Genomic DNA, 23,114 nt, shown 5'->3' on the forward strand with positions numbered 1-23,114 from the left:
CTTACTGTCAAACGGTTCAACCATACAATTATAACAATGATAATAGTAGCAACAATAATAACACACACACACGCACACACACACACACATACAAACACACACAGAAAGAGAGAGAGAGAAAGAAGAAAATGTAGTAAAATGTTAAGATATGTTAAATCTTAAGCTAGGCATTGTGGTTCACACCTGTAATCCCAGCCCCTTGGGAGGCAGAGGCAGATGGATATCTTGAGTTCAGGAGTTCAAGACCAGCCTAGGCAACATGATGAAACCCCATCTCTACCTAAAATACAAAAAATTTGCCAGGCATAGTGGTGCGCACCTGTGGTCCCAGCTACCCAGCAGGCTGAGAGAGGCTCGCTTGAGCTCAGGGGGCAGAGGTTGCAGTGAGCCAAGATCACGCCACCGCACTTCAACCTAGGTGACAGAGTGAGATCCTGTCTCCAAAAAAAAAAAAAAGAAAAAGAAAAAAGATTTGTTGAATCTCGATGACCTGTACATACAGGAATTCATGTATGCTTTTTGTAACTTTTCAGTAAACTCATTTTTTTATGAAATAAAAAGATTTTGAAAATATCAGTCAATCATCTCTCTTCTCAACAAAAAGTCTCTGAGCCTCTGAGCCACTCTAGACCCAGTACTAATACTGGAAACAGTACTTCCTAGTCCATTCAGAGTTTACTTACTTATATTTGACACTAATTTATTCTTGGGGGGTTATTTTATTTTAAAAATATTTTTATTTCCATAGTTCTGGGGGTACAAGTGGTTTTTGGTTACATGGATGAATTATACAGCAGTGAAGTCTGAGATTTTAGTGTGCCTGTCACCCTAGTAGTGTGCCTTGTATCCAATAGGGTGATTTTTTTTATCCCTCACACACCTCCCATCCTCCCCAGTTCTGAGTCTCCAACTTCCACTATACCACTCTATAAGCCTTTGCATACCCATAGCTTAGCTCCCACTTATAAGTGAGAACATAAAGGTATTTGGTTCTCCATTCCTGAGTTTCTTCACTTAGAATAATGGCTCCAGCTCTATCCAAGTTGCTGCAAAGACATTATTTTGTTCTTTCTTATGGCTGAATAGTATTCCATGGTGTATATGTACCACATTTTCTTTGGCCATTCATCTGTTGATGGGCACTTAGATTGATTCCATATCTTTGCAATTGTGAATTGTGCTGTGATAAACATACATGTGCAGCTGTCTTTTTGATATAATGACTTCTTTTCCTTTAGGTAGATACCCAGCTGGATGGAATGGTAGATCTACTTTCAACAAACTTGATTATCTGGTTTCTCAGCCCAGAATAGAATTAGACATAAAAAGGTAAAAGGAGGTAATGGCAGGTATAATAACAACAGAAAAAGTGATAGTTGACATGTGGATATCAAGACATGGGACAAAAAAAAAAAGAAAACTCAAAAAAGCAGGCACACAGCTGCAAAACCTCAGCACTGTAATGGAGGATATCATGCTAAAGCCTGGAAAGGTCTTCAAAGGAGAGTAAAGGTGTGGCTCATCAAAGAACTCTGTGGAGCACAAATTCATGCCCTGAGTGTTCTCTTCTCTGCTCTATGCTGAGCCTACATCATTATGCAGTAAGTGAGGTGGTTGAGTATCTCTGTTCAGGAAGGCAGGAAAACACAACCGTCAGAAACTGTTGAACCCTTTTCATTACTACTTGAAGAAGTGCCTGGGCAGACACTGTTGGTTGCCTCTCCATCAGCCCTTTCCCTCCTCCTTCTTTCTTCATGTCACACCCCAATTACCCTATAAAACTGAAACTACCATTCACTTTCCAGTATCCCTTGTAGCTAGACTAGGACCAGATAACCTTTTGGGGCCTGGGGAGGAGGCTTCTGTGGAGCCTCTGGGAAAGATCCTTCTCCCTGATTGAAAAGGGTGTGTAAGAAGAAACTCTTTATGCCTTTCCTTAGACATGATTAGGTGAGGATATAATACCTGCAGCTGTGGCAGCCTTTTTGCAATCTTGAGGAGACAAGCTAAAGATCAAAAACCAATATTCTGAACATAGAGGAGAAGGACAGGAAGTTCTTCCATTCTTAATGACCCGTCTAAAAAGCTGAATTAACCGACTCTGCAATCCGACATCTTGTTAGATGTTCTCGTTATTTAAACCACATTTCGTTTGCTATTCTATTACTTGCAGCCAAAAACATTCTTACATCACACCGGGAAAGCATCTGTTTTCTGGAAACATCTATTTTTGCAGAACCCTCCATTCTCAGCAATGCCTTACTGCAGAGTGGAAGGTTGAGAAGGCTTGAACAAAATGTGGGAGTTGAGGGCCTGTTGAAAAACTCCTTGGAAGGTCAGTAAATACACATGGAGTTACCTTAGAAGTAGGTCAGTCTAACAGGGATTCTAATACTGCCAATATTTTTTTACAGGACCTCCTCACCATGACTTCCCCAAACCAGCTACATTACAATAACCAAGGACGTTTGCTAAAAATACAGATGCTGAGGTTCCTTCAAGTCTACAGAATCAGAATACTGGGAGTACACAAACTGTTCATTTGCACCAACAACTTCATGATTTTAGTAAGGTTCCTGATGACTTTACATCATGCAGCCTCCAGTCTGTGCCATCTGGTTGGCTCTCTCCACACTTTCTTCTCCCTTAAACCAGCTCCCTCTCAGACACAAATAGATTCCTCTCCTCTTATAGAGAGTTGCTTTCCCACCCCAACTCAGCTTCTATCCCACAAGGCTTCTTGATATGCTCCCACACAAATACAGTCCACTCCCTAAGAAGCATGTTAATGCATACAAATGTATCCATGTTATTGCATGGATGAAGATGAGCTGCAATTGTTGAATGTGGTTTCTAAGTCAAAAGGTTCTGAATTTTTCAGGAAATGACAGAAGAGCATACTCACAGAAATTTTCCTGAGGTGTCCTGGGAGTTATTCTTATTTCTCTCTTGTGGGTGAAATTTGGCCTGTGGTTCTACTGTGTTTTCCAAATCAGTGACTTCAGTCTTTCCTAGCCAACCGTGTGAGGGAATTTATTTGGAGCCAACTGAGGCCTGCTTCAGGGCATGGGAGACAGTCATGCAGGGCTAAATGTGGAAAAGACCCGTGGAAAAAGAGCATCTAACTTCCCCACTAGGGACAAGGACTTTGCTGTACCACTTCCCAACTACTGACTGCCCAGTTGTTCTTGAAAAAAAAAAAAAAAAAAGGCAGAAGGGGAGTGTGGTGGGCTCACTTAACGCCTATTCCTACACCTTTAGCTTGATATTGTCTATTATGGGGCCCAAAAGCTAAAACCTACAATTCCCAGGAATCTGCACCATCAAGGTCAGGCACATGATCGTTCCACCTATCAGTCACACGCATAAGATCTAGATGCAAATGCGAGCAACGTGAGGCATCAGACCCATGCCAGGACATCAGATCTTCTGGCAAGAATTGTGGCAGAGGCATTTGGTTTGGGCCCGCCGAAGCAGAGCTTCTGACACCCAGTGCTGAGGGTCAAATGGTGCTGTAGGCAGAGGAGTCAGGGATGTTCTAGCTACAACATTCACTTGGTGTGGTTAGGTGTTTCCTGCTGCTACATTGTCTTTGCTGCCTTGTCCTGGCTCTGAAGCACCCCAGGCCAGGTCTTTGGGCCTCCTGGGGACTCATTATCTACTTAATTAATACATTTTACTAAATCTCAGCCAGGTGCGGTGGTTCACTCCTGTAATCCCAGCACTTTGGGAGGCCGAGGCGGGTGGATCACAAGATCAGGAGATCAACACCATCCTGACTAACAAGGTGAAACCCCGTCTCTACTAAAAGTACAAAAAATTAGCCGGGCATGGTGGCTCGTGCCTGTAGTCCCAGCTACTCCGGAGGCTGAGGCAAGAGAATGGCATGAACCCAGGAGGCGGAGCTTGCAGTGAGCCGAGATCACGCCACTGCACTCCAGCCTGGGCAACGGTGCATGACTCGGTCTAAAAAAAAAAAAAAATCTCTTTCTGCTTAAACTATTTCGAGCAGATGCCTGTTGTTTGCAAGCGAGAACCTTGTGCTGTTGGGAAGGCAATTTAAATAACCCTCCAAATGAAAAAGAGATAAAACTAATACTTTTTTTGATATAAGAATTAAGATACAGCGTCACCAGCAGCCCAGAAAACTCCCTTGCACCCATGCCCAAACAATTACCCTCTAAAAGCAGCCATTGTTTTGATTCTTATCACTGTAGATTAGTTTTGCCTGTGTTTTGAACTTGCTATAAATATAATAAATCATATGTTATATATTATTTTGTGACTAGTTTCCTTGCTCAACATTTCCTTATGAGATTCATCCATGGTCCTTCCTCTTTTGTTGCTCTTTAGATTTCCACAGCTTACTTCTCCATCCTCATATTGATGGACATTTGGGCTGTCTTTAGTTTGGAATTACCATGAATCAAGCTACTGACATGAACATTTTGTGGCATATACCTACAAGCGAGATTGCTGAGTTGTAGGGTAAACTTAGGGCTAGCTTTAGGAGATATGGCTAAGCAGCCTTCCAAAGGGTTTGAACCAATTTCCACTCCCACCAGCTGTGTATAGGGCAAAAGGCCTTAGCAAAGGATTTTGTCTAATTTTAAAATAGCTACAAACAGCAGAGAAGTCCCCAACTACAAGGACTGATCATTGGTACAAGTGATATTGATTAAGAAAAATTTGAGGTGAAAGTCCCCAGTATCATAATTCAGAGATCCTGGCCTGGACAGGCTAAGGTGAGAAAATCTCTACCCTTCAGTACCCAAGTAAAGTGCTACTACATAGAGAGAACAGAGTGCTACAATGAAGACTATAATCCTAAGGATCAAGTTCAGGGATGAGTCTGCCATGAAAAAGTACAAGGGATTACTAATTATTTTCTCCTTCCCCTTCTATCCTCCCCGTTCCAGGTTAGAGTTCTTGCTCCCTCAATCATGCCCCTCTCCACAAGCACGCCACACAATCAGTCTGCTACTAAGAAGAAAAATCCCTGGGTGCTCATTCTGGAGTGTAGATGCTGAAGTTGTAAGGACCTGGTTTGAACCCTGACCACAACTGAGACTAGGTGAGGTCAACAAGATGCCTAGGGTGCAAAGTGTAAGGGTCAGCCCTTGCTTGACCCTGAGAGTGAGGGTCTTCTTGCCTTTGGTGCCCTAAGTACCTCTGATCCTGACTGGTACTAATTTGTGTATCTTGGGCAAGTAGTTTAAATTCTCTAAGCCATAGTTTCCTGCTCTGAACAATGGGAATAATATAAATACCTACTTCAGAGGTACTAATCCTATAAAGTGATAGTCCAGCACTGAATTCATAGTGAATACACAGTACAGTTTTAACAGTTACAATTAAAGCAGAGCCAGGTTAATTTTTGCAAACAGTGCCTTTGTTGGAAACTGGAGTGACGAGCAAAAATTACTGAAACTCATACCTGTACTTTCTCCCACCCCAGTTTTATGCCATCTAATCACATATTCATCTCTCTCCTCACCATTCCCTGGACAACTCAGTTTGAGGCTAAATAATAGGTTTCACCTTGACCAGCTTTGGCTATGATGGGCACAGTGTAGCCCACCTTCCCAACTCAGAATCTCATCCCCTAACACTCTCAAGGTCAGGTTTCTGGTCTGCTTAGGGCAGCTGGACTACCAGCCTTGGGTGGGGATAGACATGAAATAAATCAGTAAGATGGTCCCTCAAGGTCCTACTTACCTGCAAAGCCAGAAAGAGATCCACAGAGACAGATGGATGAAATAAATCAGAGTTGTGGAGACATATTCCAGAATAAACTGGAGTTTTCTTCCCAGACAGAGTAAAAAGCTAAGCCCCCACACACTCTTCAAAAGTAAAGTCTCATTCATTTCCTTTGAGGTGCATCACCAAGATGTGGTTGGGTTGGTTGATTATGTTCTGATCATTTTCTCTTCCTTCCCAGCCCAGGCTGTAGGGGAGAAGTGGGCAGCGTCTTGTATACAATCTTGATCTCCTCTTCTCTTCCTTTCCCTTCCTTTTTCACCTCCCTATCTCTCCTCTCCACCATGTACTCATGGAATTTATGTGGTATCAGCAAAACGAACAATGTGCACTAGGATTTTTTTTAACTTTTTAATATGGAGAAATTGAAACATATACAAAAATAGATAGAACACTATGTAATAAACTCTCATGTACCCATCGCAAAATTTCAACAATTGTCAATTCATGATCAATCTTTCATACTCTCATCCACTCCTCCTCTCCCTGTATTATTTTAAAACAATATATGCAGCATATTACTTCATCCATAAATATTTCAGTATGCATCACTAAAGATACACCCTCTCTGTTTAACAGCTGTAGTAGCATTCTCACACCCTAAAATTAACAAAAAGTCCTTAATGTCATCAAATATACAGTATTCAAATTTCCAATAGTCTCAAAAACGTCATAAAAATAATTATGATACATAGTTTGCTTGCTCAAAATCCAGATCCAAGTAAGCTTAGGATTTTTAATTCATCTTTACAGTTATTCTTTTCTCCTCTCAGGGCGACCTCTCTGGGGATGATTACATCATAGTTCTAAAATTCCTGCCCCCAATGTGCACATTGCTCGCTTTGCTGATACCACATAAATTCCATGAATACATCATGGAGGAAAAGGGAGGGGCTTAGCACACACTCTTAATTGTAGCCCATCAGACTGCTATGTGCTAGGGCTCAAACTGTCGACACATCATAAATTCACAGAATTCTCAGCAGGGGGTGGAGGGCTGGGACCCTTTTGATTGCAACCTCTCAGGGAACATTGTGTTCCCGGGTTCTGTCTGCTTTGCTAATTCAGCATCCATTCTGCCGGCACAGGGAGGGCTGGAGGACAGACTTGTTTCCAAAATGGACACTCTCTACCTCCCATGTGGTTTCTGTCTCCCACGTGACTTGCTGACTCCTTCAGCTCCTACAAAGTTCCCGGCCTCTACCAGACCCCTGCTCAACCAGCTCACTCCTCAACCCTTTGCACACATGGTTCACTGCTCTATAATGGTCATCAAGGGCCACTGGAGATTCCTCTAGGGCTCAGGCAACTGCCTTGGATGAGCAATATGTTGAGGGAGGGCCAGAGAGTATCGCAGGAGGTATCTCTGGCACTGCAGCACCCCAAGGAGATATGCGACTGTAGCAAGGACTCTCCCTTCCCATCTGTCTTCCCGCACTGAAACCTAGTCACTGCACCTGTGCTTTATGTGAGCACATTTCAGGCAACTGGCCCCCTTTTAGACTCTGGAATCCTCCAGAAACTAATAAATCAGCCAAAGCCTTGCTCCTGAAAGTGTGGTCCTTGGCCAATAGCACTGGCATGCTTGTTGAAAACACAGAATCTGCCAGGCACGTAAGCCCAGCTACTCAGGAGGCTGAGTCAGGAGGATTACCTGAGCCCAGGAGTTCAAGACCAGCCTGGACAACATAGCAAGATCCTCTCTCTAAAAAAAAAAAATGTTTTTTAATTAGCTGAGTGTGGTGGGCATGTCTGCCATCCCAGCTACTCATGAGGCTGAGGCAGTAGGATCACTGGAGCCCAGGAGATGGAGGCTGCAGTGAGCCATGATCATGCCGCGGACTCCAGCCTGGGCGACAGAGCAAGACCCCATTTCTAAAAAAAAAAAAGAAAAGAAAAGAAAATGCAGAATCTCAGGCCCCACTCTAAGCCAACTGAATCAGAATCTGCCTGTTAACAAGATCTCCAGAAGATTCCTGTGGGTATTAAAGTTTGAGAAGTGTGGGAACAAGGCCAAGCTCCTGAGGAAAAAAGGAAGGGCCATTTTGCTACATTTCAGAAGCAGTTCTGCACCAAGGGACACTTTTTAAAAATATGAAGGCAGGGCCAGAGAGAACTGGTCACTTTGTAATCAGCACTAATGGATTTCAAAATGGAAAATGAGGGTCTTCTCTACCTGTACCCGAGGCACAGTGCCCGTCCCCCTCTCCTGACACCCACCAGTGCCCTTGGAGATCTCTGTTCATGGAGAACTTGCTTTTAAATGAGAGTCAATGGACCAGGTCGCGAATCTGTCAGATGCAGGAATTTCTGGTGCTCGTGACTGTTGTAATTAAAATCGTCCAAGTTGACTAAATTGGCCGAAAAGAAACCAGGCCCACGTGACTGCCGTTCAAAGGGGAGCAAAATAGCTCCTAATTTGTTAATTAAAAATATGAATGCACTCCATGCAGAATGGCTGCGTGTTAAATTCTATTCAGATTCCATTAGAAAACAAATAAGCTCTGGGCCCTGATTAGAGGGACCCAGCTCCCCCAAATCTGTGAGGATTTGGTTGGGCTTTTTTTCAGAGAACAAATTTAGAGCTTGCAAAGACCTTGCAGAGAAGTCAAATTCCTGGGGAGATTTCTCTGGTAAATCAATCTGGTAATTAGAAAAACACGCCAATAGATTAGATCTGCTCTCTATTTCTTCATCATACTGATGAGACTGGTTCAAAAAAACATACATTTCCAGAGAGACGGGTGAGGCATTTCCTACCTGCTCTGAAATTCATCCACTACGGAAACCCATCTCCTGTGGAAACTGACAGCTTGGAGGCAGGAGGAGGGTAAAAGACAAACCAAAAACAAAAAAAAACAAAAAAAAAAAGAGCTGATATGAGGGAAGAGGGGGCAGAAGCCACACCTGGTACCTACTTGGCCTGTCCATTTCTGCCACTGGTTGCAAATTGTCTCCCCTACCACTAAGCAGCCATGGGCCAGGCAGCTGAGCCTCAGATTTGGTCTGAGAATAAAGGCTGGGTTGTGTGCTTTCCGAGGGACCTGCCAGCATGTAGGTTCTGCTGTTCCTCAGGCCCTGAGTGTCCCTGAGGCTGCCTCTCTCAAGCTCTCCACTCCAGCTATTCTCCAAGCCCTGCCCACAAAGGGCCGATTGCTCTGAGGCAGTTTGAGGATTACTTATAGCCTGAGGCTGGATTGGAAAGGCTCTCTCCAGAGGAGGGGAGTTAATCTCGGCCTCCATGAATTTTGTGCTTTCCTGAGGCCCAAGGTTTTCTCTAACAAACGGTGGAACCCGCTGGCCTTCTCTTCTCCATCGCCGCCCTGTCCCCTTCTTTCCCTGAATGGGTGGATTCTGCCTACCATGCTGCTCACCACCTAGCCAACATATAGTGTCTTGGAGCAGGCAGGATCCACAATGGGGGCCCAAGCAGAGGCAGCATGTCCTGGCACATTAGATGTATCACCTGTTTACCCCTTTGGCTCACTGCAGCCTACTAAAGGCATTTATAATGGGGCAGCTTACCAAACTCTCAAAAGTGAGAAACTGCCCAGCACCTCTGATCACACTGCCCTCACCTGAATGGGGTCAATCATGCCCTCTCCTGGGGGATGCAGATCACCCAGGGCAGAACCTGCCTCCAAGGGCCTTCTGAGCAACAAGTCAGTGTCTGCAGGGAGTATTTCTCTAAAACGGCAGCAGCTCAGGGCTGTGTCAGGATATATTTATTTCATAGACTCACTGGTGTTCTTTCAAGGTGTTGAAACTGTGGTTTTGCCTTTATTAGAATGAATAGTTATTTTAACACCATTTAAAGTGGGTCATCAGAAAAGATGCTATCTATATGTCTGCTGTTTTCCACCAAGAGAGAAGCTGAGGAACGTGGAAGTCAAGGGCATACGCTTGGAATTAGGCCGACTGGGTTCAAATTGCAGCTTCACCACTTACCATTGAGATGACCCTGGGCAAGTACTTAATGTAGCAGATGCCGCCAGTACCCAGCTTGCATGTACTCAGCACTCACTATTCCCATTCAAGCTGGCAGCTTCTTACTGCAAGAACCTGCAAGAAGTCAAGAGGGCATTCTCTGGCTGTGGGAGCAAATGCCACTTTCCACTGGGCAGGATGGAGGTGCCAAGCAAGTTGAGACTCCCAGGAGCAGTCTTCGGCCAATGAGGTCAGGAGTTGGAGGATAAATATCCCAGCTTCCTCACCCTTGGGTGCAACAACTCCAAGGTATATTCTACACACTGTCCCCGGGAGTTCTCCAGCAGGATTGAGCTTCCAATGCCTGCAGGAGGAACCTGCTAGTATCTCTCTTTCTTGCTCTCGTCTTTTCCCCTCACCACCCACTTCATCCTCGTGCTTTTTGGGCTCACCACTTTTCATGTATCACTTGCAAATCTTGGATGAAGGTCTGCTTCTGGGGAAACTCCACCTAAGTCATTTTCGCGTTGACTTACCTATAAAATGGAGGCAATCACGGTACCATGCTTATAGGAATTGTAATGAGGATTGAATGGGAAGAGGCATGTAAAGGACTTAGCACAGTGCTTGGCACAGAGGAAACACTCCGTAAGTTTCAAAAATTAATACTATTAGCAAATAGACTTAATAATCCAAAAACTTCTTTCCAGTCTCAAAGTCCTCCCCTTACAGTCCCCACCAACCCAATTCAGAGTCTTGTTTATTCATTCATTTATACTTCACACACAAAAAGACAAAAATAAATGTTAGATTGCTTTAAGATATTATAGGGACTAGCCCTCTTGACTTGATCTTTTGGAGGGCTATTTCTCTAGTCCAAATAATGAGATGGGAGGTTCCCTAGATGCCACATGTTTTCCCTGTGGTTCCCTAGCACCTCCAAGCTTGCACCTCTAGGAAGGATGCATGAAGACCACCACCTCTCACTTATTCACTGGAAGAATAGAGAACTGTTGTTGCTAAAACTCTCTGAGACTTGCAAAGTCCTGCCTCTCAATGCTTTTGTGTCCTGCATATCCCCAGAAGCCAGCAGAGTCCTGGACAGCAGGGAAACAAGCCCTGAAGGGTGGTGCTGAGTTCTATGGAGCCCCATCAGAGTTCTAGAACTTCACCACCCCCTCAGCAAACTATACAGCCTAAGCCATCTTTAGTGCATACACATCCCTGCCTCCCCCAGAGTTCTAGTTCTCCCAATCATTGGCTCTCTTATTTTTTTTTTTTTTTTTTTTTTTTTTTTTTTTTTTTTTTTTTTTGGTACCGGGAGAGGGGTACAAACCCACTGGCCCTTTTAATGGGCCAGGCACATGTCACCAACCCCAGTAGAGCTCTTAATCACTTATCCTCATTAACACTCTAGCTATCACTCAGTTGGAAGGGTGTTTCGGTAATCTATTGCCACATGACAAACCATGGCAAAACTTAGTGACTTAAAACAACCACAACTGATTATTTCTCTGAGGAGTCTGGGAGCTGACTAGGGAGATGTTTTGTGAGCTGGGATCACTCACCCAGCTGCAGCCATCTGGAGGCTCTACTGGGGCTGGATGAATGTGCACAATGATCTCATTCATAGTTATATTGGCTGTTGCTGCTGTTAGCGGGGTTGCTGAGGTTCTCCTCCCTGTGACCTCTCCACGTGGCTGACTTGGGCTTCCTCACAGCATGGCTACTAAGTAGCACAAGGGAGCATTCTAGGAAGACAAACTCCAATGCAGGACCACTTATGAAGCCTCCGCATGATGCTTGCTAATGTTCCTCTGGCCAAAGCAAGTTACATGGATGCACCTGCACACTCAGTGTGCCAAGGCATTATATAAGGGCACGAGTACTGAGCATAGCGGTTCATTGGGAGCCAGCAATGTAACACGTTACCACAGAGGGCACAAGCTTCTCAAGGCCTCCTCAGTCAATCACTCACACAGTGTCAACCTCCTAGAATAGAGAATCAAAGAAACCAGAGGTATTCCCTCACTATTTCCCCATGTACCTTTTCCCTGATGGAGCTGACCCACTCAGCCTCACATATTTGGTGAAAAAGCCTGTGAGTTACTGGATCAATTAGGATTCTTCTGTTGAAAGCCACAGAAACTCATTTCAAACTATCTTAAAAGAGAGAATTTATTGGTTCATGTAACCAAAAAGTCAGGAGGCATTGGCTTCAGGTATGGCTAGATCTAGGTGTTCAAATGATACCATTAATATTCATCCTGTCTCTAATCTCCTTCTCATTTATTGGTTCTGCTTTCCTCTGTGTTCGTTGTCAGGAAAGCTTCTCTGAAGCAGTGACACAGATATTCCATTGGCAACTCCAGGCTTGTATCCTATAACCTATTACCTTGGAAATTACAGCCAAAAGAGTGCTTCTCTTCTCAAACAGTTCCAACCAATGTCCCAAAATTAGGTTCCATTGACCAGGCTTGTGTCACATGCCTATCTATGAATAAATCACTGTATGGCTAGTGGTTGGCTTCTGCTGATGGGTCAAACCTGGGTCGCATGCTCATCCCTAGAGCTAAGGGTATGCACATCTGCCCCAACCAAACCTCATGCACTGAAACAGGAGAGAGCTCATTTCTCAAATAACAATCAAGATGCCATTACCACATAAAGGGGAGGCCAAAACACAAACATCCTTTCAGGTTACAAAATAAATAGCCGAGCTAACAAAACCAACTCCTGGGCCTGCTCTGCATCCTTGCATGTGCTCTCTCATGTAGGCATGTTTTTGACCATTTCAGTGCTCAGAAAGAGTCTTCCCACAGGGAGAGATATAAGAAGCAAAGCTCAAATCAGGAAATTTTCCTATTTGCTAACAACGCTGCTTCCAAGTTCTATAACGAGAAAGGTAAACAACTATTTAAAATAAATGCAGCACAATTGTTTTGTTTTAATTATTATTATTATCATCATCATCTGGTGATTCTGAGTGTGCTATCTAGTCATTTCTGAGACCACCCGTTATCAAGAATTAATTCTTCCCAGGATTACACATGCTCTCTTTCTAATGATGGAGAACACCGCAATGTATCCATATGAAATGCTGAGAAGTGGGGAAATTTCCTGCTGATGACAGGGAACCTAGGGCCACAAGTTCTGTGAACTGTTGTCTACAATGTTAAGCAGGACTGAAGCACATTGTAGCCTAGCAGGGAACCCCAGGAAGTCAAGGACATGACACTTTTCTTCAGCTGGTGCTAGACCAATACCCTCTTAGAGCAGGATGGGAGATAAGGAAAACTAGAAACAAAGAATGTGTGAGTTCATCACAAGATCATCACAAAGTGAGGGGCTCAGAGCACTGCTAGCAAAAGGGGGGTTGGCCCATTCTGCTCAGAAAGTTAAGACTTTGGTCCCCGAAGCTCCCCATGGGGAGCCCTGGAATTGGGATGGCCCTTCAGAGTTGTCCCCATAGAGCTGATGTGACCAGGCCTTTATACCATCACATCGATTAGTCATCAGACATGACCTGCCCCAGTAAGGGGTGTGACTTAGGGCCCCTACCAATGAAGATGCTGAAGGCTCAATACCACTCCCAGCAGCTGAGCCCACCAGTCCTTCCCTAAAGGGGACCTGGGGGGTACATCACAGTGCCGCCCTAAGTGCTATCATTTGCACCAATCCCCAGAGAAAATACTAGAGATGTAACAGAAACAGTGCTTGTTACTACATCCTTATATGCCACAAATGTCTCCTGTAACATCTTAACCTTCAGGAACAAAAGGTTGTAGCTGAATGTTCTGTCAGAGATCAAACTTGTGTCTTCACCTCTGCTTTATTTAGAGAAGTACAAGGGAATCTCTCGGGTTCCCTTTGAGAACGAGAGTCCTGGCAGAAGCATGACATCCTACCAGTGTAAGTGGAATGGGCCTTCTGTGTTTAACGATCAAAAGTGGAAAGCCACCAGGTCAGTGTGGGCATCCCTGAAGCCAGCGTGTAAAGGGATTTTTGTGATTTAAAGGCATGGGTCCAGTTGTAGATGATCAAGCTCTGTTGCCTGAAAAAGAGAAAGATCAACCCTTTGGGGTTAGAGGACCTAAAGGAGGAGTGTCTGGACCCTCAGGAGCAATAGACGGGGAAGGAGAACAGCTGAGGGGGGACTTTGGGCCCCAAAGGTAGTGGAGGAGCCTATTGTAGCTTGTTTCAGGCTTGGTTTGTGGCATAGGAGACTGGGAGGCCTGTAGAGATGGGAGCAGGGATCATGAGGCTGCCCTGAACAGTAGCTGCATTTCCCCCAGAACATTCCACAAGACCCTCAAGCAGGCAGGCCATCACCACAGCTAGATGCCACCCATGTCTATGCATTAAAAATAAGTCCTATGAACAAGCAAATCTTCCATTGCCCTGGAAGTCACAGGCTGGTTGCTCCTCAGTCACAGTATCAAGCCCCTCTCATTCCATCCCACACCTCCCTGTCCCTGGTAGGTCTGGTTTCCTGGTTTGAGAGGGATTTGGGATAATGTCTCTGCCCAAAAAACCTCTTCTGCTCAGTTTTACCCACAAACCTTTTAACGGGAGATGAGTCTTTTATTCCACAATATAGACATGAAACTTGAATTGCAAATAATCCCAGGGGAGGTAACTCCTTTATCTGAATTTGCACCAAGGTATAAAGGACAATAGAAAGAAGAGTGTCTAAAGGAAAAAGGAAGGGGCACTGATAGAGGGAGGGGAGACGAGTAATAAGGCAGAAGAGTGCTGAATAGAATAGCTGTGATAGATTAAAAGCCATTATTTTGCCTAGTCTTAGCCCTTATTAATACAGAGAGGTACAATCTAATGTGACCTTGTTGGCCTGGACTCATGGTTCTCAAACATGGCCGTACTTTACAATCCTCTAGGGAGCATTAAACAAAAAAAAAAATGATGCCTGGACCCCACTCCAGACCAATTAAATCAGAATCTCAAGGGGTAATACCTGAGAATAGGTATATTTTTAAACTCCCCAATCATTCTATAGGACAGCCTGAGTTAGTGTATTAGTCAGCTATTGTCATGATACTCCCACATAACAAACAAACTCCCAATCCCCAGTAGCTTACAACCACAGATACTTGTTTTTCTCACTCACAGATTTGCAGATCAGCTGCAATTTAGCTGATTTCAGCTGGCACTGTTGGACTCCTCTCCAGATTGTAAACTGGGTTTAGATCTGCTCTACTTTGGTCATCCAGACAAATGGCTATGCAGAAGAAGTTCTCCCCAGGGTGATGGGTGGAGCATAAGAGGCCAAGCCAAACCATGCAAGCACATGGAAAACCTCAGTGCGCCTCACAGCCATTAACTTTCCACTAGCCAAAGTGAGTCTCACGGCCAAGTCTAACATCAATGAGGTAGGAAATATAGCTGACTCCAGTAGGAAGAACCACAAAGTTACATGGCAAAGGCTATGGATGTATCATTTCCTAACAGGGAGGGGGTCAGAATTGGAAATAGTAAGTTCATCTATCACAATTGGGAGCCATTAGCCTACAGGCTAAGGATTCATTCTTCTCCCAAGTGATTTCTGTAAAGAGATCCTGCTATTTATGGGGTTCGGGTTCCCCACTTATTACCTGTGTACCACGAGCAAGTCACTTAACCTCCCTCATCCTTGGTCTTTCAGTGTGTAAAATGGGGATGGTAATTCCTAACCGCCTCTATCAAAGGGCAGGAGAAAGGGGAAACGTAAATGAGCGCATATGAGAACACACTGCTTTCTCTCTGCAACATATAAAAGAGTTGAATCAAAAGTCAGGGACACAGTGAATGTTCTGTGTACATGTCTATGTGTGTAATTTAGAGTTCCTAAAGGTGTTTGGAGGTGAGTCAAGAGCCTGAGGCAGGGCCTTGAGCCAGCATCTCTCCGCCTGGCATGGCCTGGAAGGCCAGTGAGGGTCTGCCCTCACCAACCTGGAGGCCTTGACCTAAGGCAACAGATTCTGTTGAGCCATCTACAAGTCTATGAAGCACCTCCCCATCTCTCCTTCCCAGCTGAGGCTTTCATTTTCCTATCTGCCAGTGTCAGCTGCTGAAGATGTGAGCATCCTTGAGATTCTGAGATGCTGAACGTCTCCCCCTCTTGGGATTGCAACAGAGTTAGTTTCAACCAAGGTCACCTCCCTTCCCATGGACATCCAGCTTCTAATGATAGATGGATGCTGGAGTATAAAGACACTGCCTCCTTGTTCAATTTCAGGACAACTCAGCAGGGATATCCCAGTCCCAGTGGTCCTTGTGGGATCGGCTGACCTTCCAGTGCAATCCCATCCCAGTTCAACTTCTCTGCCCAGTTCAGCCTCCTGTATCCCTTATAGGTATTGATCCCATTCTCCCTGACACAGCTCTCCATCCCTGCAAATCTCTAACCACAGCCTGCTTTGTGGAGAACCAGACCTAGGACAACACACCATGAGGAATAGCCACAGAATTCTTTCCAGACCAGACTGAGGGCGTTTCACCCTAAATCAGAGACCATCTTGGAAACCCTAGGGCCCGTCAGCCAAAGGGGCCCTCCCCCAGCCAACAAATCTTAGCCACTGGCCACAGACCACAGGTCGTTGGAATGTGTGGTGTGGTAATGTATTGTGTGACATCAGATGCTAGACTAGATCAGAAAAAAAATAGAGTCCTCTTCAATAGAAGGACTCCAGCTGCAGCTAAAGTTGGAGCTCCCAGGACGCCCTTTCCCTGCTGTTTGTCCTGCGAGTGTGTATTTGCGTGTGTATTTGTGTAGTTGGAGTGAATAAATGTTTAAATCAGTGTGTCAGTTATAATTAGAGAGACTCTCCCTTCTTCATCGCAGAACGATTCCTTCATGCTTAAAGCCTGGAATGTCATTTTCCACTGTGAAATCCTTATTCTTCAAGGCCTAGTGCCAAAGTCGGCTTCTGATGCACTTCCCCCACCCAATCACAGCTCCCCATCCCCCAGACTGGAGCCAGTCTCTCCCTCAGGTGCAACCCTGGCACTTGTGAGTTGCACTCACCATCCTCAGCATCTACTCTCCACCCCACAACTCAATCTCCTTGAGGGCAGGGGCCGTGGCCGCTCTTCCCCTCAGTGCTGATTACAGAGGGTGATTAATCCAGACCAATGAATGAAAAATGAGGCTGGGGGAGAAGCCATGGATTCTGGCCATGCCCCCAGAGAAAGCACCGTAACCAGGTGTCTGGGGGTGCTGCCCATAGAGGTTTCCTGGAGCTGTAAGATTCCCAGCATTCAAAAAGGAACAGACTCGCCCCTCCTGTGCCACACCTGGCCCCACCCCACACTTGGTTAGTGACCCACCATGCAAAGTATCTGGTTTCCCCAGAACCTGGGAAAAGGCTGGAGAACAGCTGCCCCCACCCCACCCCAATGTGAAAGAGGGGTGCCCCAGACCTCTATTCCCTCACTCTTTCTGGACTGGTTAGCTACACAGCTAGTGACAGGCATCACCACTTTGGACTGATGGAGCAATGCGTGATTGGAACTGATCAAGTTATCAACATACAGTTTGATAGGTGTTTGGAGCAGGTGTTAACCTGGGGGAAAAGCCACCGATTTTCACTGGAAATAAGCCTAAGCAGAAAAGCTCACCTTGCTGAAGGAGCTTTCCCTGCCCTCACTGCAGCCCCTTAACCCGCTCCCTTCCCATCCTTGGGGAGGGTCTCCAGGGAAGGCATGAAAGGTGGGAGGAATGAGGCACAGCCAGATCCTTGCTAATCCTCTCTCTTAAAACCGCAGCTGAGGCAGCCAAACGTGCCCGCCCTCTGAAGGGCCTTTCAGACAGTAGCGTGTGTTTGGGAAACCTTATTTTTTAAACCCCCTCCCCAGTTCTCTCTCCCCCAGCAAATGAAAGAACCATCAACTCCTAGCCTGGGTTTCAGTGTGCACTGTACTAGGGAAACCCCCCCGGGAAGACAGGCTCCCTGCTGGAGAAATATTCCTCCTGCACAAAGCTCTGCAGCAGACCCCAGATGGGGTCTTGGGCCCCCATCCTTCTGGGGCCTGCATTCCTCAGGGGAGAAATAATTGGCCTGTCTATAGAGCATCAGGATTCAAATAAAGCTTAAAAACGCACGCAGCCCTGCAAATTCTATAAATGTGGAATTACAAATGATGGCCCGCCACCACATACACACACGTGCACACACAGCCCTGAAGGCCACCTCTGCTTTTCTCTGATTGTTTCCCAGATCCACCTGACTCAAATAAACCCACTCTCATTTGAACTGGAGGCAATCAGGGTGGAAAATACCCCGTTCCATTGGTGCAGGTCCAAACTGTCACCATTTGGCATCCTGACACACCGATGTCCCCATCAGCTGTTAACGTCAGCCAAAGGGGCCCTCCCCCAGCCAACAAATCAGAGATTTCATTAACCAGCAAAGCCTCCCGGAAGGATGAGCGACCTCATGTGGGCCTCCCCCCATCTCCCTCACTGCCCCCCTCCCTTCTGCTACACAAACAGGCTCACAGCAACTAGATTGGATTCAGATCTTGTAGATGAAGAAATTTAGATACGACAGCAGCGCCTTGCCAGACCCGGAGCGAGGGCCAAGCCCCACACGGCAGCTGGGCTGCCTCAGTAATAACCACTCGTAATATCTGACAGAAAGAACCCACGCTGGTCATATCCGATCCTGCCACATGAAAAGAAGCATTACACCAGCCTCTCGGGGGCCGGGGCTAGGGGAGAGCCTCTGCACAAATCAGAAACGTTTTCCACGAAGCTGCTATTCAAGGGCTGCAAAATCAACAGGGGCTGCTTTCCTAACATCCTGAGAAATGCTATTATTCTCCGGGCGGTGCAGCTCACAGAACGCAGCAAGGCCAGCTTAACCTGAATTCGCTGAGTGTTTGGCATTTCTGAGCTCAGAGGCCTTGAACGGGTGGGAACAAAAACCCATGCTGGTTGCGGGAGTGAGCTGTGGGGTTCCACAGGGGTGACATTCTAAATATTTAACAATGGAGACAGCCTGGGCCTCTGCCATTCAGAATGAGCCCCAGCCTCAGCCCTGGGGCAGGAACATGGGTGCCTCAGGCTATGGCAAGCAGCCCAGGTGGAAGGGACACTTGGGACAATGACAGAGAAGCATTTCAATACTATAGCAACTGGTAGGGCTATTGGGATGAACCTGGTCCAGAAGCCCCTCCTGAGCCATGCTAGGGGGTGCCTGCTCACAGCATCTCATTCTTTGGGCCCATGACAGCCCTGAGCCACTCCTCCTCAGCCAAAAGCTTCCAGACACAGGGCCATGCCCTTGCAGAGCCAGGACTACATGATTGAGTCTTTCAAGGCCCGTGCCCACCTGAAGCAGAAACTTACAACTCAAGGCTCCCAGCATGTTTCACCATGGCTGGATTTTAAATGGTGAGCATCCCTAGACACACCCAACGACCTGTGACAAATACACAAGCAATGGCCCTGTCAATACTCCTTACCACCTCAAATTCTTGTCCTTCACATCTTCTCATTGCCACAGCATTGTCCTAGCCGGGAAGAAAGGGCTAGATTCCCCCAGCCCTGTCTCTGTCTCTACAACACCATGCTCCCAGCCCCGTCCTCCTCCTGGCTTAGCCTTGTACATATATGGGGGTCTTAGAGGCCAAAGTCAGTCAGGGACATTGAGTCTCCAAATCTTTACCTTTTTGGTATAAGGCAGCTTTGTCATGGGGAGCCTTGAGACGTTCAACAGGATAAAGCAATCTCCACCCTGCAGTCACCTTGTTTTGTTTTGTTTTGTTTTGTTTTGTTTTTGGAGATGGAATTTTGCTCTTGTCGCCCAGACTGGAGTGCAACGGCATGATCTAGACTCACTGCAACCTCCGCCTCCTGGATTCAAGCAATTCTCCTGCCTCAACCTCCCAAGTAGCTGGGATTACAGGCACGTGCCACCATGCCTGGCAAATTTTTGTTTTAGACGGGTTTTAGCCATGTTGGCCAGGCTGGTCTCGAACTCCTCAGATCAGGTGATCCACCCACCTCGGCCTCCTAAAGTGTTGGGAGTACAGGCATGAGCCACCATGCCTGGTCTCACACTGTTTTTAAAGCAACAGATACTGAACTCATAAATAGCTGTCTACAGTGACAGGTAGTGTATGCTGAAATCTCATGGGCTGGGATGAAAACAAATGAAGTGTGTATCATTCACTTCACTTCACTCTTACTCAATTTCCCTGCCAGTAAAATCAGGCCAGTATAGCTTCTGTGCGCCTCAGCTTACTCATCCAGAAAATGGGATGAATAAGCACCCTGCCAATATCACAGGGCTACTATAAGGACCAAATGATATGTGTGAAAGTGAGCCTTGTAAGCTATGAAAATAACATCCCAAATGAGCCTCTAAATAGCTGAAATCCCTGCACAGCTAAAATGCTCTCTCTACCAAGTCTGCCCTAGGCCAGCCCACTATGCCTGTGTTCTCTTGGCCAGTATTGCTCAAGTGCAATTGTCTGAGGACAACACAGCCCCAGCACTCGGGCAAGGACCCAACGCAAGACAGCCTCGTCACCTCAGCATTTCTATAAAAAGATTGCTCAGACTCTGGAGCCTGGCTGACAGGCGGGGCTGAGAGGGTATGTGTATGTGTGCATGAGTGTGTGTGTTTGCACGCGCGCACATGCACACATGCACGCAGTGAAATGTTCTTGTAACAGCTGGCGTGGGCCAAGAATCCATGCTCACCCTAAAGCCCCCAGCCCCACTGGCAGGAGGGGAATGGATTCAAGGAAGGGTAGAGAGGCTGAGAGAGAGAGCGCGCTGTGCATCGAAGAATAGGTCTGGGCAAAGAGATGTCTGCGGTGCTGGTCTGTCGCTCCGAGCAGCCAACACAATGGACCTCTGGGTGGGCTCAGAGAGACCCCCCAACCCCCCGACCTCCTGCCCGTGACACAGATAAGGACCTGGAGGACTGCTCTGAGCTTCTGTGTGTGCCCTGGGCCAGCCGGCAGCGAGGCCAGCCTGGTGTGAGTGGCAGCAAAGATAAACGGCGGCCGCGCGGGCATTGAATGCCCCGACACAAAAGGCCGCCTCTCCCCGAGTCCCTCTGAGGCCCAGATGGTCAGGGAAGCCCTTTCCCGCCTCACAAAGAGGATCGCTGCGTGTCTTTTTCTTTTAAAATGGAATAAAAAAAAAAAAGCCATTGCTCACAAAGGACCTGGATGAAAAATAAACCCTTAAAAAAACCCAGCCTCTCCTCGCTCAGCAGCCCGGCATTTCTTCCGACTGTCAGACTTAGCAGATTGCTTTCTGGAAAGGATCCAATTGGCAAGACCTGCCGCTGTGCAAATGAAATTTTAAAACCCCGTTCCTTGTTGCACTCAAAGAGCTTTTCTCTCTCTGCTTGTTCTACACGGCCTCGTAGAATTATTCTCTTGTCTCTCGTTGTATCAGAAACTAATATTCCCCCGCTTTCCCTCCCCACGTGAGGGGTCCTCACCCCAGCTGGGGATTTGGGTAATCAGGGACGTCTGGAGCACCACTCCAGACCCCCAAGTTGATTCCCCACCTGGGCTTCATCTCACAGAATCACCTACTAATTAGGAGAGAGACTTGCTCCTGAAGAGAATAAACACTTCCATGCTGCCTCCCTCCCTCCTCGGCTCCCCGCCCCCGCCTCGGTAATGAGATAAGTGTTTGGGGGATGAGGGAGAGAGGATGACTGGGACATTCTTCACACACAAGGTTTGACACCCGTCAGGCCCGTGACACTAGCTCTGTTTGGCTGGCGTCCCCCTGGTGAAAAGTCAGCAGAAAAAAATAGCCACAGGACTTGTCTGGATTTGACAGGCTGCCTCACAGAGTGATGAACTTGGAGAGAAGAAGCCACATGATGTGTTGGAAAGTGTCCCAGGCCTGGGAGCCAGGAGACCTGGGTTCCAATTCCAAGTCTGCCCCTAATAACAGTGTACCAGGCACTGTGTTCGGCTCCATACATGTGTTCTGTTCTGCTTTCCTTAGAGCTAGTATCACTCTCAGGTTAGACACCTGCACTATGAGACAGGCAAATGTTGCTGAAAACATTGCCTCATGGGGGTAGATTGCATTACTGGTCCCCACTCCTCATCCTTCCTTGTAGCCATGCCACTGGCCATGAGACTTTTCAGCTCTTCTCATATTTTCTCACCCCTTGATTCTGGGTTCAACCATATGACCTGCTTTGGCCAATGGAAAGATCCAGAACAAACAATACACCCACCAAGTCCAGACCTCAAGAGTCATGGCCAGTTTTGCTCACCCTCTTGTGTCCCTGTCATTCAATGAAAAGAGCTTCTTCTGAGTGACCGCTGCCCCTTAGCCTGAGCCCCAAATGAATACATGTGGAGTAGACTCAATTTACAAATGACCTTTAGGGTAATGACATCCCACCTCCCACTGGTGGCTGCCTATATTTGACATTTTAAAAAGAAGGTACTCACTGAAGCAATCTTGAAAGATGTCTGTTAAATTCCACTGCTGCCCTATCTGGGGAAGGGGTATTAACACCTAATTATTCATTCGTTCACCGCTCGTATTTACTGAGCGCCTACTACGTGCTGAAAGCTGGGCCAAACACCCCCAGAAAGAAACATGGGCTGCCAGGCCATGACAATGCCATCCTCCAATAAAAGGAGGATGATCAAATAGGGAGAACAGCTTGGCTTCCTTAAAGCAGAGCGGTTTCCAAATCTCTGCACCAGTCACTGAGTTAACCTGAGAAAACTGGTCAAGCATACTGGAAAAGAAAGAATACATCCATGATCAGCTGATCCATCAACACATTAGTTCTGATTTCTTCAGATGTAAGATGTCATTGACTAAGTTAAGACAAGGAAGAAAAGAAAAAGAAAAGGAAGTAAAGGAGGTAAGCAGGATACCATTTTAAAGGAATACATCAAATGTAAATGATGGCATCCTAATTTCAGAAATGGTAAAATGTGAAAAGAAAGTGTGTGTTGTAATACCAGGGAAATTCATTCTCTGTTGTGCTCTAAGTCCACTGTCTGTTGAGAGCACAAAGATGCTTAACACAACTTTGGGGATTAAAGCACAGGATAGGCCAGGCGTGGTGGTTCAGGCCTGTAATCCCAGCACTTTGGGAGGCTGAGGCTGCCAGATCACCTGAGGTCAGGAGTTTGAGACCAGCCTGGCCAACATGGTAAAATCCTGTCTCTACTATAAATACAAAAATTAGCCGGGTGTGGTGGTTCACGTCTGTAATCCCAGCTACTCAGAAGGCTGAGGCAGGAGAATCGCTTGAACCTGGAAGCGGGAGGTTGCAGTGAGCCAATATCGTGCCACCGCACTCCAGCCTGGGTGACAGAGCGAGACTCCATCTCAAAAAAAAAAAAAAAAAAGATACTGGGGAGATGCCAGGAATCTTTGTTTTCAATGAATCACAAGGTTTTGCCCAAGTCTCCAGGTG

The sequence above is a fragment of the Macaca mulatta genome, chromosome X (assembly GCF_049350105.2).
Source record: "Macaca mulatta isolate MMU2019108-1 chromosome X, T2T-MMU8v2.0, whole genome shotgun sequence".
NCBI classification, from domain to species: Eukaryota; Metazoa; Chordata; class Mammalia; order Primates; family Cercopithecidae; genus Macaca; species Macaca mulatta.